We start from the raw sequence: 13,190 nt of genomic DNA, 5'->3' as shown, positions 1-13,190 counted from the left end.
GGCAATAATGTGTAATTTTTTTTATAAAAAAATAATATATATAATATAATAGTATTATTATTAATATATTTACAAATAGTTTCACAATAGAATTTAAATAAGAAACTTAAATAAGAAAAATAAGAATTTGAACACAAAAGCCACATTCCTTAAGTAACTATGTTAAACATTTTTACAATTCGTTGTCAGAGTATGCCCTAGACTCTAGGGCATACTCTGACAACCAGAAAATGCAGGCGTGGTGTGCCTCTCTAGGGCCTAGAGAGGCACACGCCTGCATTTTCTGGTTGCAAAATCAGCTATAAGGTCATCATATGATAGCTTCTGAGCCACGTCACCATTGATGCTGATAACAGCCAGACCACTTAAACGTTCCTGCCCCATTGATGAACGCAGGTACGTTTTAATGAGTTTGAGCTTTGAAAAGCTTCGCTCAGCAGAGGCAACTGTGACAGGCAGGGTCAGTGCAATACGCAGAGCAATCCACAGATTGGGATATACCTCTTGAAGCTGATTGTCATGTAAAAATGACAGCATTTCCAAAGCAGACGTCTGTGGTGGCAGCTGAGGAAGGTTGATGATTTCCTGCATCATCTCAGGTCCATCAATGTCAGCTACTCCCTTATCTGTCAGTGTCTTCTGTACTTCAGTGCAGTGTTTTTTAAATCCTCCTTGGACATCCCATTCACTTTGCTGAAATCAAGCAGCACTCCATATTTCTCCTTCACTTGATTCATGGTCTCAAACCTCTCCTGTAGGGAGATTAAAGCAGAGTCCACAACACAATTGAAAAATGTGACCTCAAGCTTTTTAAGGGCATCATGGAGGGGCTCATCAACAGCTTCATATGCAAACTGCCTTTTTGTGCTCCTGAGCCTTTTCTCCTTCAACTGTGGTTCTATGTTCAGGGCCTCACAGAGTTCTTTGGCAGCTGACACAGCCTCATCAAACCCAGACTGTCTGTATTTAGAGAGGTTACTTTTGGCAGTGTCAATGAGCCTGACAGCAACATCGAGCTGCATGGAGCTGGACTGTAGTAACTTGTTCACCTGGTTTGTGATTGTAAGAAGTTCACACCACACGATGGAGCAAATCAAAAATCGAAATGAGGCTACTTCCTCAGCAAGCACTTGAGCCTCCACCTTTGCGACTGCATCACTTACAGCTTCTCTGGCCTCCAGGAGAGCATCCCTCACTTCTTTTGTCTGACTCCGGACAGCAGTTACACTTTGAAGCCTGCTTTCCCATCTAACGTCACTCCAAGATTTAAGTGTCAATTTCACATGTTTTGTTAAAATGGCCCATCGCTGGGTGGCACTGGAAAAGAAATTGAACAACTTCTGCAAATACCCAAAGTAGCCAGTTGCATCTGGAGAGGACTTGGCAGCATCAGCTATGACCAGATTCATCGTGTGAGCTCCACAAGGCACAAACAATGCTCTCGGGTTTAATTGTAGCAGTCTGGCCTGAACACCTTGCTTCTTCCCCTTCATGTTGGCCCCATTGTCATAGGCCTGTCCTCGACAGTTTTCAAATGGAATGCCAAGCTCCTTCAACTTGTCAAGGACAACATTGGACAGGTTAAGGCCAGTTGTTTGCTCCACATTTATATAGCCAAGAAAGTATTCTTTAATATCTGGTTGTGCTTGGAAACAAACAATGCGTACTATGACTGACATTTGTTCAGTGTGACTCACATCTGGAGTACAGTCAAGAATGATGGAGAAGTATTTTGCCAACTGGATTTGCTTCACAATGGCGCGGAATGTTTCTGAAGAGATAATCTGAATTAGTTCGTTCTGTGTCTCAGGGCTGAGGTAATGTGTGTGGGAACCTTCATCTTTTATGTTGGCCAAGTGATTTGCCATTACAAGGTCATATGTTGCCATAAGCTCTACTTCCTTCAAGAAGTTGCCATTGTCCGGCTCATAAAGACAGTCAGAAGAGCCCCTAAAAGACAAATTTCTGGAAGCCAGTGAGAGAGTTATTGAGAGTAATCGTTTGAGAATCTCTCGCCACTTTTTCCTTTCTGCCTCTAGTAAGGTCAACTCCTGTTGATCTATTGCCATGCTTTTCTTTAGCCGTGTGTCCAGTTCTCTCCACTTAAGCATGCACTGTATGTGGTCTTGGCTACACTCATGACCCCTCAAACGGATGTTGATGTTCGACCAGTCACTGAAGCCCTCTGTACTCAGCTTTATATCCTTCACACTGAAAAGCTTACATGCAAAGCAGAACACAGCATTGTTCTGCGGTGAGTACACTAACCAGCTCCGGTGAACCTTTTCTCCATTGGGAAGAATTTTGAACTTAAGGCTAGTGTGAAATGCTCTTCCATCAGGCCCCTTTGGAAAATTTAAATCAGAGCTGACATTAAAAGGACCTCTCCGCACAATTTCAACACGATCAGCATCTACAATGTGAGCTGGCCAAAGAGCAGGATCGGTTGAAGGGGGCACACATGTCTCCACAGTGTCACTTTCTGATAGTCTCTCAGTGACAGGACTCTCAGTGGTACTTGTGTATGGAACTGTACCTGAACTGGTGGTTGATGGTTCTTGTTCTTCTTGGCTAGGGATTGTTGCAGGGTCTACAATGGCTGGTGGTTGATGTCCAGGGATGGCACTACTACTGGATGGTTCATCCTGTCCTTGAGATCCTCCTTGAACATATTTAAGCATTGACCCTGCATACAAGAGAAAATATTCAGGGATTTTACAGAAATACAATTTTGAATCTACAGTAGGCCTACGAAAGAATGCATTATAAGACTAATAAATTAAGTAAGTCACTGGTACATTTAAAAATTACTAACTATATTTTACATGTATAGATTTTCATAATGGCAAATGGCAATATAAACATGCTGTACATAATTTGATATAAATGCGCAAGTAGGAAATCTATATTACTGGAAGATATAGGTTTCATATTACAGTTTCACCAACAGATGTCGCCCTTGATCTATGAACCTAAAGAAAGACGAGAACTATTTATGTGTTCAGACGTCAATGGCATAAATAAGATATGCGTCTTTATAGATATCCTGAAATGCAGCAACATACAAAGTAATCTTGTCTAATCTGATAATAATACTTGACTGCATCACTGACCTATCCCAAAGTTAAGGTTAATCAGTAGCATGCATGACGTTAGCCAGCTAGCAACCTGAGGAGGGAAATGCTAGTCTCACGAATCACGATAACGTTAGCAATCGTGAGTCACGATTGCTAACGTTATCTGAAAACCGTCAATTGAGTGACCATGATGAGTTGCTTTTAGTAGTCCATTCTATATTCATATCCACAACGTAAACAAACTACCCAACATCAATCATTTGCAACATTTGTTAACACAGTATGAACACTGCTAACAGGAGCTATCACAGAGTTGACGGACATGAGCGTGCAAGCAAGGGCTACAATAATGAACTTTTTTTATTATTATTATTTAAACATTGCCTTACCGGCAAGCGACGCCTGAGTTTCATCACGCTTCCTCTTCTTCTTTCTTTTCTCCGCTCCCGACTCCTGTTGCCGTTTCGAGGCCATGTTCAAACAGGTGTTTACCAATTATAGAACAGACCACTGGGAGTGGGGGGGCACCAGGAGGAGACTGGAGACAGGGCACAAAGCAGATTCACCCCTTTTCTCGGGAAAATTGTTTTATGTTGCTTTTGTATTGTTTAACCATATTAATGCATATGATATTTATAGTATTAATATGGTTTACTTTTTTTTTTTTACGACCCTGATTTTTTTGGTGCCCTACCGGCCATTTGGTGCCCTACGCAGTGTGCGTTATGTGCGTTTGCGGAGCTACGGCACTGTATACACACTACATATATTTTCATTTACAGATACGAATATATATGTAGATATACACACACACACGTATGTGTTCAGATAAACAAAAAATATATAATGAAATAAAACAAAATCGTCTGACATAATGTAACAATGTTTGGTCTGAAAAATATAATAAATAATAAAAACAAAGATCGACCAAATGGACCAATACGGCAATGCCACGATGATCCATTTGGCAAAGTAAATCCATTGGGTATCCTTGTTGGTCTTCAGACAACAATTCTGACGGCTAAAGAACCAAATGGGACAGGCGAGGAAAAAAATAAAATAAAATAAAATAAAATAAATAAATAAAATAAATAACCAATACTGATGCAAACAAACTACAACTAAGGCAAAATGATGCAACAGAATATATAAACAATACTTTGTTGAATTATCTCCACCAAGGAGTTTCTGTTGTTTTGTCATGTTTGCATGTGTGAGTCTGTGAACACAACAGCATGAATTCTCATGAAAATCTGTAGAGGTCTAGAGTGGGGTCCTATTAACAATACAATAACTCAGTCTGGCTCATATCCACCAAGGTCTCGAAGCCTCACACCTTAGAAACTGTGAGTCTTATGAGTGTGGTGCGTACGCTCAGCGTTTAGAAAGAGCATCGTCACATTTGACCTCTGATCTTAATTTTACACTTCAGACCGATACTTCAAGTTGACCCAAAAACACATTATTTTTTCTTCAGTATGTTTAAAAACAAAACAACTTTAATACAAACAAAATTCAGTTCCCATAAAAGTAAATACTGCTGAGAGAGTACGGCATTGCATGGACGTATTGAAGTGTTGTACTGCACTGATGCAGGTTTGCACTCTCACAGTGCTTTCTTGTTGTTCATATTCTACATACCCCATGCATGTGATATTCCTGAGTTTGTGCAGCATGTTGGAGACTGTAGTGTCTGTAAATGACGTGCAAAACTTTCCATATTTCCAAAAAGAAAAGACGTTTACGGGTCAAACTGCAACAGTCAATAATTGTAAACACTGTCACGTCGTGTCCATGACAGGAAACAAATTCAGTGGTTCCCCTCAAATCTTTTTTATTTTTCAGTACTTGTGAATATTTTACATGTTACACCATATTTCATAAAATGATGAAGTTGCAGAAATGAAAATGAAACCGATCACATACCAGATCCAGTTTTCTGCCAGTCATACAAAGCTTTGGCTGCAGCTGACCTGATGATGGTGCGGTGTGAGCTTTTAGCCCAGGGACGCTTCTTAACCTAAGTCATCATCAGTAATGACCTTCACATGCATGCTAACCCTGTGAATTTGTCATTTTTGCTTAAAGATTACTCTTCAAAATCTTGGAAATAAGAGGACAAAGAAAAGGACATGATTCTAAGATATACACATCAAAAGTCTTTTACATTTTTTCCCATGACTGCCTGCTGTTTGCTGTCCTGATTTAAAGCAGAAGAGAGACAGATGAAGAGAAGAAAACATTAGGCTGCTTCATTTAAAGACAACTTTTTAAAAAAAATATTGAAGTAAGTGCAGTAAAAACTTTCCATCTAACACCAAGGTGGTGCACAAAAACACCAAATACTGCAAAACGTTTTTCAAACTGCACATTGATGTTGATGCTGGAAGCTCTTTCATTTCAGGGGCTCTTTCTGCCCCCGAAAGGGCGAGAGCTGGACTAAACTGTTGATGCTTTGTGCTGATGTCAGCAGTGGTAATATGGAAGTGGAGCGTAGTATAGTAATCTTTTTGTGTCACTGTGATGTCATATAATGTTGTGTAGAGAAAATAATGAGCTCCAACAAAGAAAGTGCCAACGTCCACTAAAATGAAATCTGTCATTGGTTTCACACACAATTTGAAAATGAAATGTTGAAAACTGTGCAACAAACTTCAATTCAGTTTTATTTATGCAGCGCTTCATCACAACAACAGTCACCTGAAGGCAGTAGTTTGTTTTTCCTCATGTGGACAAAGAACGTAAAAAGATCACAACATCCACTAAGATCCATCGTGTCCCTGGAAAATTGTCCAGCGTTAGACACACGATGCTTAAAATGCACAAAAAATAAGAAGAATGACCTGTTCAATAAAGTTATCCACATTCTGGCTTTATAGTGTTTCCATTAAGAGCTTTCCTATTTGGGTCGTACAAACAGGAGATAGTCCTACAACCTATGACCTCCTGACCCAGTATGAACCTTCCAGATCCCTCAGGTCATCTGGATCCAGTCTTTTATCAGTTCCCAGAGTCAGAACCAGACACGGAGAAGCTGCATTCAGCTTTTATGCTCCTTATATCTGGAACAAACTCCCAGAAAGCCTCAGATCAGCTGAAACACTCAGTTTATTTAAATCCAGGTTGAAGACTCACCTGTTCTCAGCTGCATTTGAATAAAGCACCAAATCCACACTTTAAGCTTAAATTTCAAAACTTACATTTAACTACTGATTTTATCTACTGTTCTGATTTTATCTGTTTTGATTTTATCTGTTTTGATTTTATCTGTTTTGATTTTGTATACTGTTTTGTTTGTTTGTTAGTTAGTTTATTTGCTTGTTTTAATCAATTTTAAATCCTGCTTTTTATTTGTTCTTGTTTCTAATGTCTCTGTAAAGCACTTTGAATCACCTTGTTGTTGAATTGTGCTGTACAAATAAACTTGCCTTGCCTATAAAAGAGGTGGATGTTAACCCAAACAGGTCTCAGCTGACTCTGTGAAAGTTAAAAAGATTAAGTTTGTTATTTAACACATCAAACTGACTGCATATCTACTTACAGTGTGTTTTTGCCTGCCGTCAGTGTTGAGCTTGCTGAGCATCATAATGAGGAGGGTCCATGTCCCAGCTCATGTTTGTAGCACACACGGATGCCTCATTAAAACAACCAAAGTTAGGTTGCAGTGAAATGTGTTTGATCTGCAGAGTTAATTAATACAAACATCTTTTCCTCCACATTAATGGAGGAAGTCAATGACTGACATGTCTTAATGAGTTGAGTAGTATTGAATTACACAGTAATATGTAGAAAACAGAGTCCACCACCTGCTGCCCGCACTGTGGCAGCATGTTGAAAGTAAAATGTCTTTCCAATATAGAAGCTGCAGAATGAAACTGAGTCAGTCTATTTAACCAGCCCTTTGAGCTCCTTCCAAATGGTCTGTGGACTGCTGGTTATGGGAACGTAACATTTCTCGTGGCGATGATACAGAATGAATCAGAGCAACTGAGCTGTTCATCGTCACAGTAATAGTTTCAATTCTGGGGATCATAGCCAACACAACTCTCAGCGCTCAAGTACTGTTTATATTGCTAATCTGAAAACCTTGAAGCTATTCTGACATAGTGATTACAACCTCTTCAGCTCACTGCTTTATCACGTAGTGATGCAGGGAAAACAAAATCCCCTCACTGGTATTTACATAAACCCAATCTTACTCATTTTGTTTCCAACTTTCCAGATCCCACTAACACAGATACGTATTTGGACACACTTGTTGTCCTGACAGAGCAAAACGAATGTTTCCTGATCATCAGTTTAACTTCTTCATTGAGTAGCCTCTAAATTTGGAAGCTGTGCTTCGGTTTGTGTCTTTATAACGTGTTTACAGTCCCTCCTCCAATGACGAAGAAAAATGTTAGCTTAAACAAAATGAACCAACCGCAGTCGTAACCCTGGGCAACCAGAATATGTCGTTTAAAAAAGAAAAAAAGAAAACTTTTGTTTTGTCAGTCAGTGAAACAAAGAAATAATTGTTATAACTAATAAACATCAAAAATATTTTTAAATATAAAAATGGCCAAAGTTTCCCCAAAGGACAGGTTGAGGGAAGAGTTAAAATGATCTATACCTGTAATGTTTGAGACTCTAAGCATTATTTTGACATGTTGGTAGAAGGAAGTCAGGCTCAGACCACCAACACTTACAGAAAGTTCAAGCCAAGCTTAGCATTTGTTCAGAAATAAGGAGATTTGTAATCTGCCTGCTTTTCTGCATCTTTATCTTGATCACAGATGGGCCTGAGTCCTGTCAGCGATGGGATTTCATTCTGCTTTGATGGCTCATTGGAGTCTAATCATCACATTGAATATCTCAATAAAACATGTTCAAGTCATTCGACAGTGCTGTCCTTGCTGAAATAGATATATGTAGGATAGGAAAGTTTTGTCAAAGTATCAAAAGAGTTTCTTTTCTTTTCTTTTCTTTTCTTTTCTTTTCTTTTCTTTTCTTTTCTTTTCTTTTGGGTGGAAACACACAGACCACACCAGCACAGAGAGCCAGTCTTTCACCTTTTAAAGTCTACTGGTGACTCCTCTGATTCAGGGTTGTGTTTCCTTTCCTTAGAACTTTTGGAAATAATTTTACCAGAAAAACTGTTCTTCATGCTAACATGTGCGAGCCTTCATTTCAGATGTGTCATTTCCTCTAATTTCTGAAAATGTTTGTAACTAAAACTAAAACCAACCCCAGACCAGTCAACAGTGGACGATAGCAGACTAACTCTCCAGGATTTCTTCTTAAACAATCACAGTCAGACCCACAGTCTGATTTTCTTTCGCACTTGCAGCAAAGTTGCATTAAATTCTTCAAATACATGATGGTAGAGTAAAACTACAAATATGAGATGGAGGGTAGCCTTGAAAGCACGGCAGCTGAGAAATCTTTCCAAGAATTGAACCCATTTCAGTTTGTAATATTGTTGTGTAATGTATACTTGTGAGTGACATACAAAGAGACCCATTCATTATAGTTCAGATGATTTTGCTTTAATTATTTTTTAACAACCAAGTCCTGTAAAAGAGAATCAATAAGCTGACAATCTGAAATCTTACAAACTATCTTTAAATTTTCCAAACAAAGAAAAACTTCCTGCTGCCACTTTCACCCAGTGATTGCAAAGCAATCTGCTTTTATCCACAAAGATCCTGCAACTGTAGCACAAAACAGCTGTGTGTGTGTGTGTGTGTGTGTGTGTGTGTGTGTGTGTGTGTGTGTGTGTGTGTGTGTGTGTGTGTGTGACTGTGGGAAGTGGGGGTGGGGGGTAGATGAACAAATAAAAGGGTGAAGTCAAAACACCAGCCAGGCCGTAGCTCTTCTCATTTATTTGTTGTACAAATATATCTGGGAGACAGAGACAGAGTTGTCGGATGCTTAGCTCACTGACCTGTAGCCACAGCACACTTGCAAAACAAAATCATGCCAGAGACAAACAGGAGATAGGCCATATTTCTTGGTCCCTGTGACAGAAGGGTGAGGTGAGGTGCTGGGATGGGGGTCTCCTCCTGCCAGCTTGTCTGGGTAGGTGCCCTGTGCTCCCTAATAATCGGAGCTGCAGATATAGGCCAAGGCAGGACCTTGTTGTGAGGTCAGAAGGGAAGCACAGTGATCGATAGAAGCGGTCTCCCTGAGCAAACACTTCAGTGGTAGATATGTGCTGTGGTTAGCTTAATGGTCTTTGCATTAAGCAGTTAGACATAACTCATCAATGTCCACCAACAAACTAGGGAAAGGGCAGCAATGATTAATGGTCTATATGTTTAAATGTATCCCGACATCCTGAGCACACTGAAAAGTCAGAAACTCATTTTTCCCAAACCCCAAATTAAATTGGAGACACTACAGTTACCGAAAGATCTGGGCGGGTGGGGAGTGCCAAACATAGAAAATTATGTTCTCTCAATGCAAGCGAGGATTCATGAACATTCTGGGCTGCCACGGCTAAATATTGAGGAAGTATTATGTAAACCATCCTCACCTGTTAGCTTTCTAGGGAAACGCCTAAATGACTTACCTCACGTAACAAAGCACAACCCACTGATATATAATGCTATGTGGACGTGGGGAAAACTGAGAAAACTTTTTAACAGTAGTCATCCGTTTAATATTTTGTCAATGCTTATAAATAATCCAGACCTTCTGACATAGTGTTGAGCTTTGTGGGATGGCATAAAGTAGGTGTAAAGAGGTTTTATGACCTCTTTATACATGGTGAGTTTAAATCATTTGAATCCCTGAAGTCCCAGTATTCTGTGTCAAAGACTGAGTTTTATAAGTATTCGCAATTGAGACAATATGTGTTAAAAAATGCTAAATCATTACAAATCTCAACAGCCTCTTCTCGGTTGGAGAAGTTTTTCTGGATAAAAGGGAGCATAAACATTTTGTATCAAAGTTTGATTCAGAGATTTATGCCCTAATTGTGGATAAACTGGCATGGTTGAGAAAATCTTGGGGGACGTTGCTTAAATGTGAAATAGATATACAGGCATGGGACAAAATCCTGCTCCTTCCATCTAAAATCTCTGTTTGTAACCGATTTAAAGAACTGCAGCACAAAATTTTGCACAATGTGTACATTTCTCCGTATATTTATAGTAAGTATAATATGGAAACATCTTCAAATTGTCTCCAGTGTAAGGCCGGAGTGGGCACTAGATTTCATTGCTTGTGGGAAAGTGCTATTATCCAGTCACTTTGGAAAGAGGTCTGCGCCAATGTTAGTACAGCCATTGGTCATCAGGTGACAGAAAACCCATTAATGTGTTTATTGGGATATATCCCTGTCTCACTGGTACAACATGAGCATGTGATTCAGTCACTGTTAATGTTGGCCAGGAAAAGCATTATGTTGAGATGGGAGGGGGCTGAGCCTCCCTCCATTCCTCTATGGAAGTCGCTCATCATTGATGTTATGACTCTGATCAGGCCGGGACATCATATTGATGGGAGCTCCCGAATTTTTGTGGACAAATGTAAGAAACCACTGGAAACACTGGGAGCAACCTGTAAACTGGATTCTAATGGACAACAATTATGGACATAATTTATCACAAGTTCTCTGTGGACTCTGGAGAATGTGTAATATTCTAGTGCTGTGCAGTGTTACTATCTTGGATGTGAACCAGTCTTGTATTTGTTGGAAAAAAAAGTTAAATAAAAGTAAAAAAAAAAAAAGAAGAAAAAAAAGAGAAACTCACTTTTTCTTTTTTCATTGTACCGATAAAGGGAAAACAAAAAGTGGACCCTAGTGTGTTTGTTACCATGACGCTTATAAAATATCCATTTATTCTGATGCCAGGTGAAGGCCAGCCACAGACACAACGTGCTGCTGCAGTGTGCCTCACAGAGGAAAACTAAACATTACAAAAACATTTTAAACGTATAAAATTCAATATGTGAAATCAGATTTATGATGCAGTTGTTCTTGTTCCCATGCTACCACTAGGGGGTGCCAAATTTAAAGGACTCCAAATCAATACACTGCCTTTGAAATCTCATCAAGCTGTGTTTTATTGTCATCAGGTTTCATGTCCTGGTCCTGGGTCGGTGACCCAGCGCTTTGTGTTTACTGTTATTATGTTCTAGTTTATTCTGTTTTGTATTTGTTCGTAGGGTTTGAGTCGTGTGTTTACTGCTCCGATCATCCCTACCTGTGTCTGTACCGAGTCTGAATCCTGCATTTTGGGTCCACCACAGAAAACCAGAGTTTTTGTTTTTGTCTGGATATCCTAAACTGCTGCAACACACATACTGTGGAAAAAACAAGGCCAGGAGCACTGAAGGTGCAATCAAGCTCTTTAACTATGGTGTAGACACGAAAACAAGTGGAGCAGTAGTATGTAAAAGTATGTGAACAGCACTGTGGAGAGAAACCGAGTGCCAGACAGGATTCTCCAATGCTGGAGAATGGAGAAGTGCACTGGTACTGAATTTCAAGAACAAGGGTGATGTGAGGAACACCTAGAAGGTCAGTAAGAATCTCACTGCATCCAAGAGAAGAACTGTGGTGCTGTAGGAGAAAGTGACAGAGAAGTACTGACAGTGGTGCATGAAATGCATTCGGACAGCAAAACAGTTGTGAGATGGGTTCAAGGTGGAGATGGGATTACATCAGGCAGCTCTGAGCCTTTTCTTGTTTGCAGTGCGGATAGACAGATGATAGACAGATGCTTAGGAGTTTTCCTAAGCAAGATGTTTGCACACATTACTGTGAGTGAGAGTGGGCGAGTGGAAGAGAGCCGGGATAGCTGAAGGTATACGCTGGAGAGAAGACGAATGAAAAACAGAATATATGTGTGTGAATGAGAAGGAGACAGGTGGAAACAAACATGTGCAGAGGAGGGTTAGAGGATAGACTGGACAAAGTATGGAGCCTCCAGGCAGAAGGAAACAAAGAAGAGCTCAGTGGAGGTTCATGAAGGTGGATGTTCAAAGGGTGGCAGAGGAGGATCCCAGGGATGAAACTGTAACTGTGTGTAACTGTATTGTTGCAGTTTTATTGTGGAACAGGTGTCTTATGTAAATGAGACCTTGAGTCTCAGTGGGCTGAAGGTAATGAAGGTTAGATAAATAAATAAAATGGAAACAGATGATCTGCTGTGGCGGCAAATAAAACAAGAACCCAGAAGAAGTGTGATAAGCAGCAGACACTCAAATTTCATTTCACCAAATCTGAAGTAAAAAGTCCTTGTAGGTCATAACATAATATACTTTTACTCTGACAGTCCATTAGAAATGTTAGTAAAGGCACCAAAAGCAAAGCATGGCAGAAATGCTGCACCAGGGAAACTGTCCAAAGAGGTCAAAAGTGTCTTTCATCCCAGGCTGTAAATGCTGCAGTTTGTGGGACTTCATTTTTCCGCTCTGGATTTTGTCCTCTGGTAATACTGTCTTTATTACATCACTGGACCTGTTTTCTTGTAAACTGAAGAAACACAAAACAAACAGGCCCACCTCCTCAAGGACAGTCAGCGGTCTATGAAACTGTTCTGATATGAATGAATGTGAGAGTTTTGCAGCACAACTGCAGTCACCATTGTGTTCATCCGGTCTTTAAAAATCACACTGGGGGCCTAACAGTTGAGGACTCTCAGCTTTGTCCGTCTCACAGTGACCCTCAGCGCCCTGACGGATCTTCAGGAGCCACCCACGGCTTCCTGCATCAGCTAACAATAGGCAGTTGGACTTTTTCTTTGCGCTTACCAAGCAAAATGACTTGTCAGAGTCAATTATTATTAATGGCGATCTGTATCGTTTTGCTGAAACACCCTCTTATGTGCTGGCACCACTCTGTAGTATGTAATCAATCAGCAAGTGCAGATAAATATAGCAATCTGCCTCATGAAGTAGCAAACATGGTCTCAACAGCCAGTGTAACAATAAGCTGATAGACTTACTAAGCAATATCTATATGTAGGCCTATAAGGAGTTAGCCTGTAGCATAATTAGGTTTAGGGTTTTTAGGCTTGTACGATTAAACATAAACTCATTTTTAAAATCTCTTCTGATTACATGAAATGTGCAACACACTCACATAAAAACTAACAAAACTACAGTAACAATATCTTTTAG

This window comes from Aulonocara stuartgranti (genome assembly GCF_965226115.1).
Source record: "Aulonocara stuartgranti genome assembly, chromosome: 12".
Lineage (NCBI taxonomy): Eukaryota > Metazoa > Chordata > Actinopteri > Cichliformes > Cichlidae > Aulonocara > Aulonocara stuartgranti.
Note: the sequence above shows the minus strand (reverse complement) of the source record.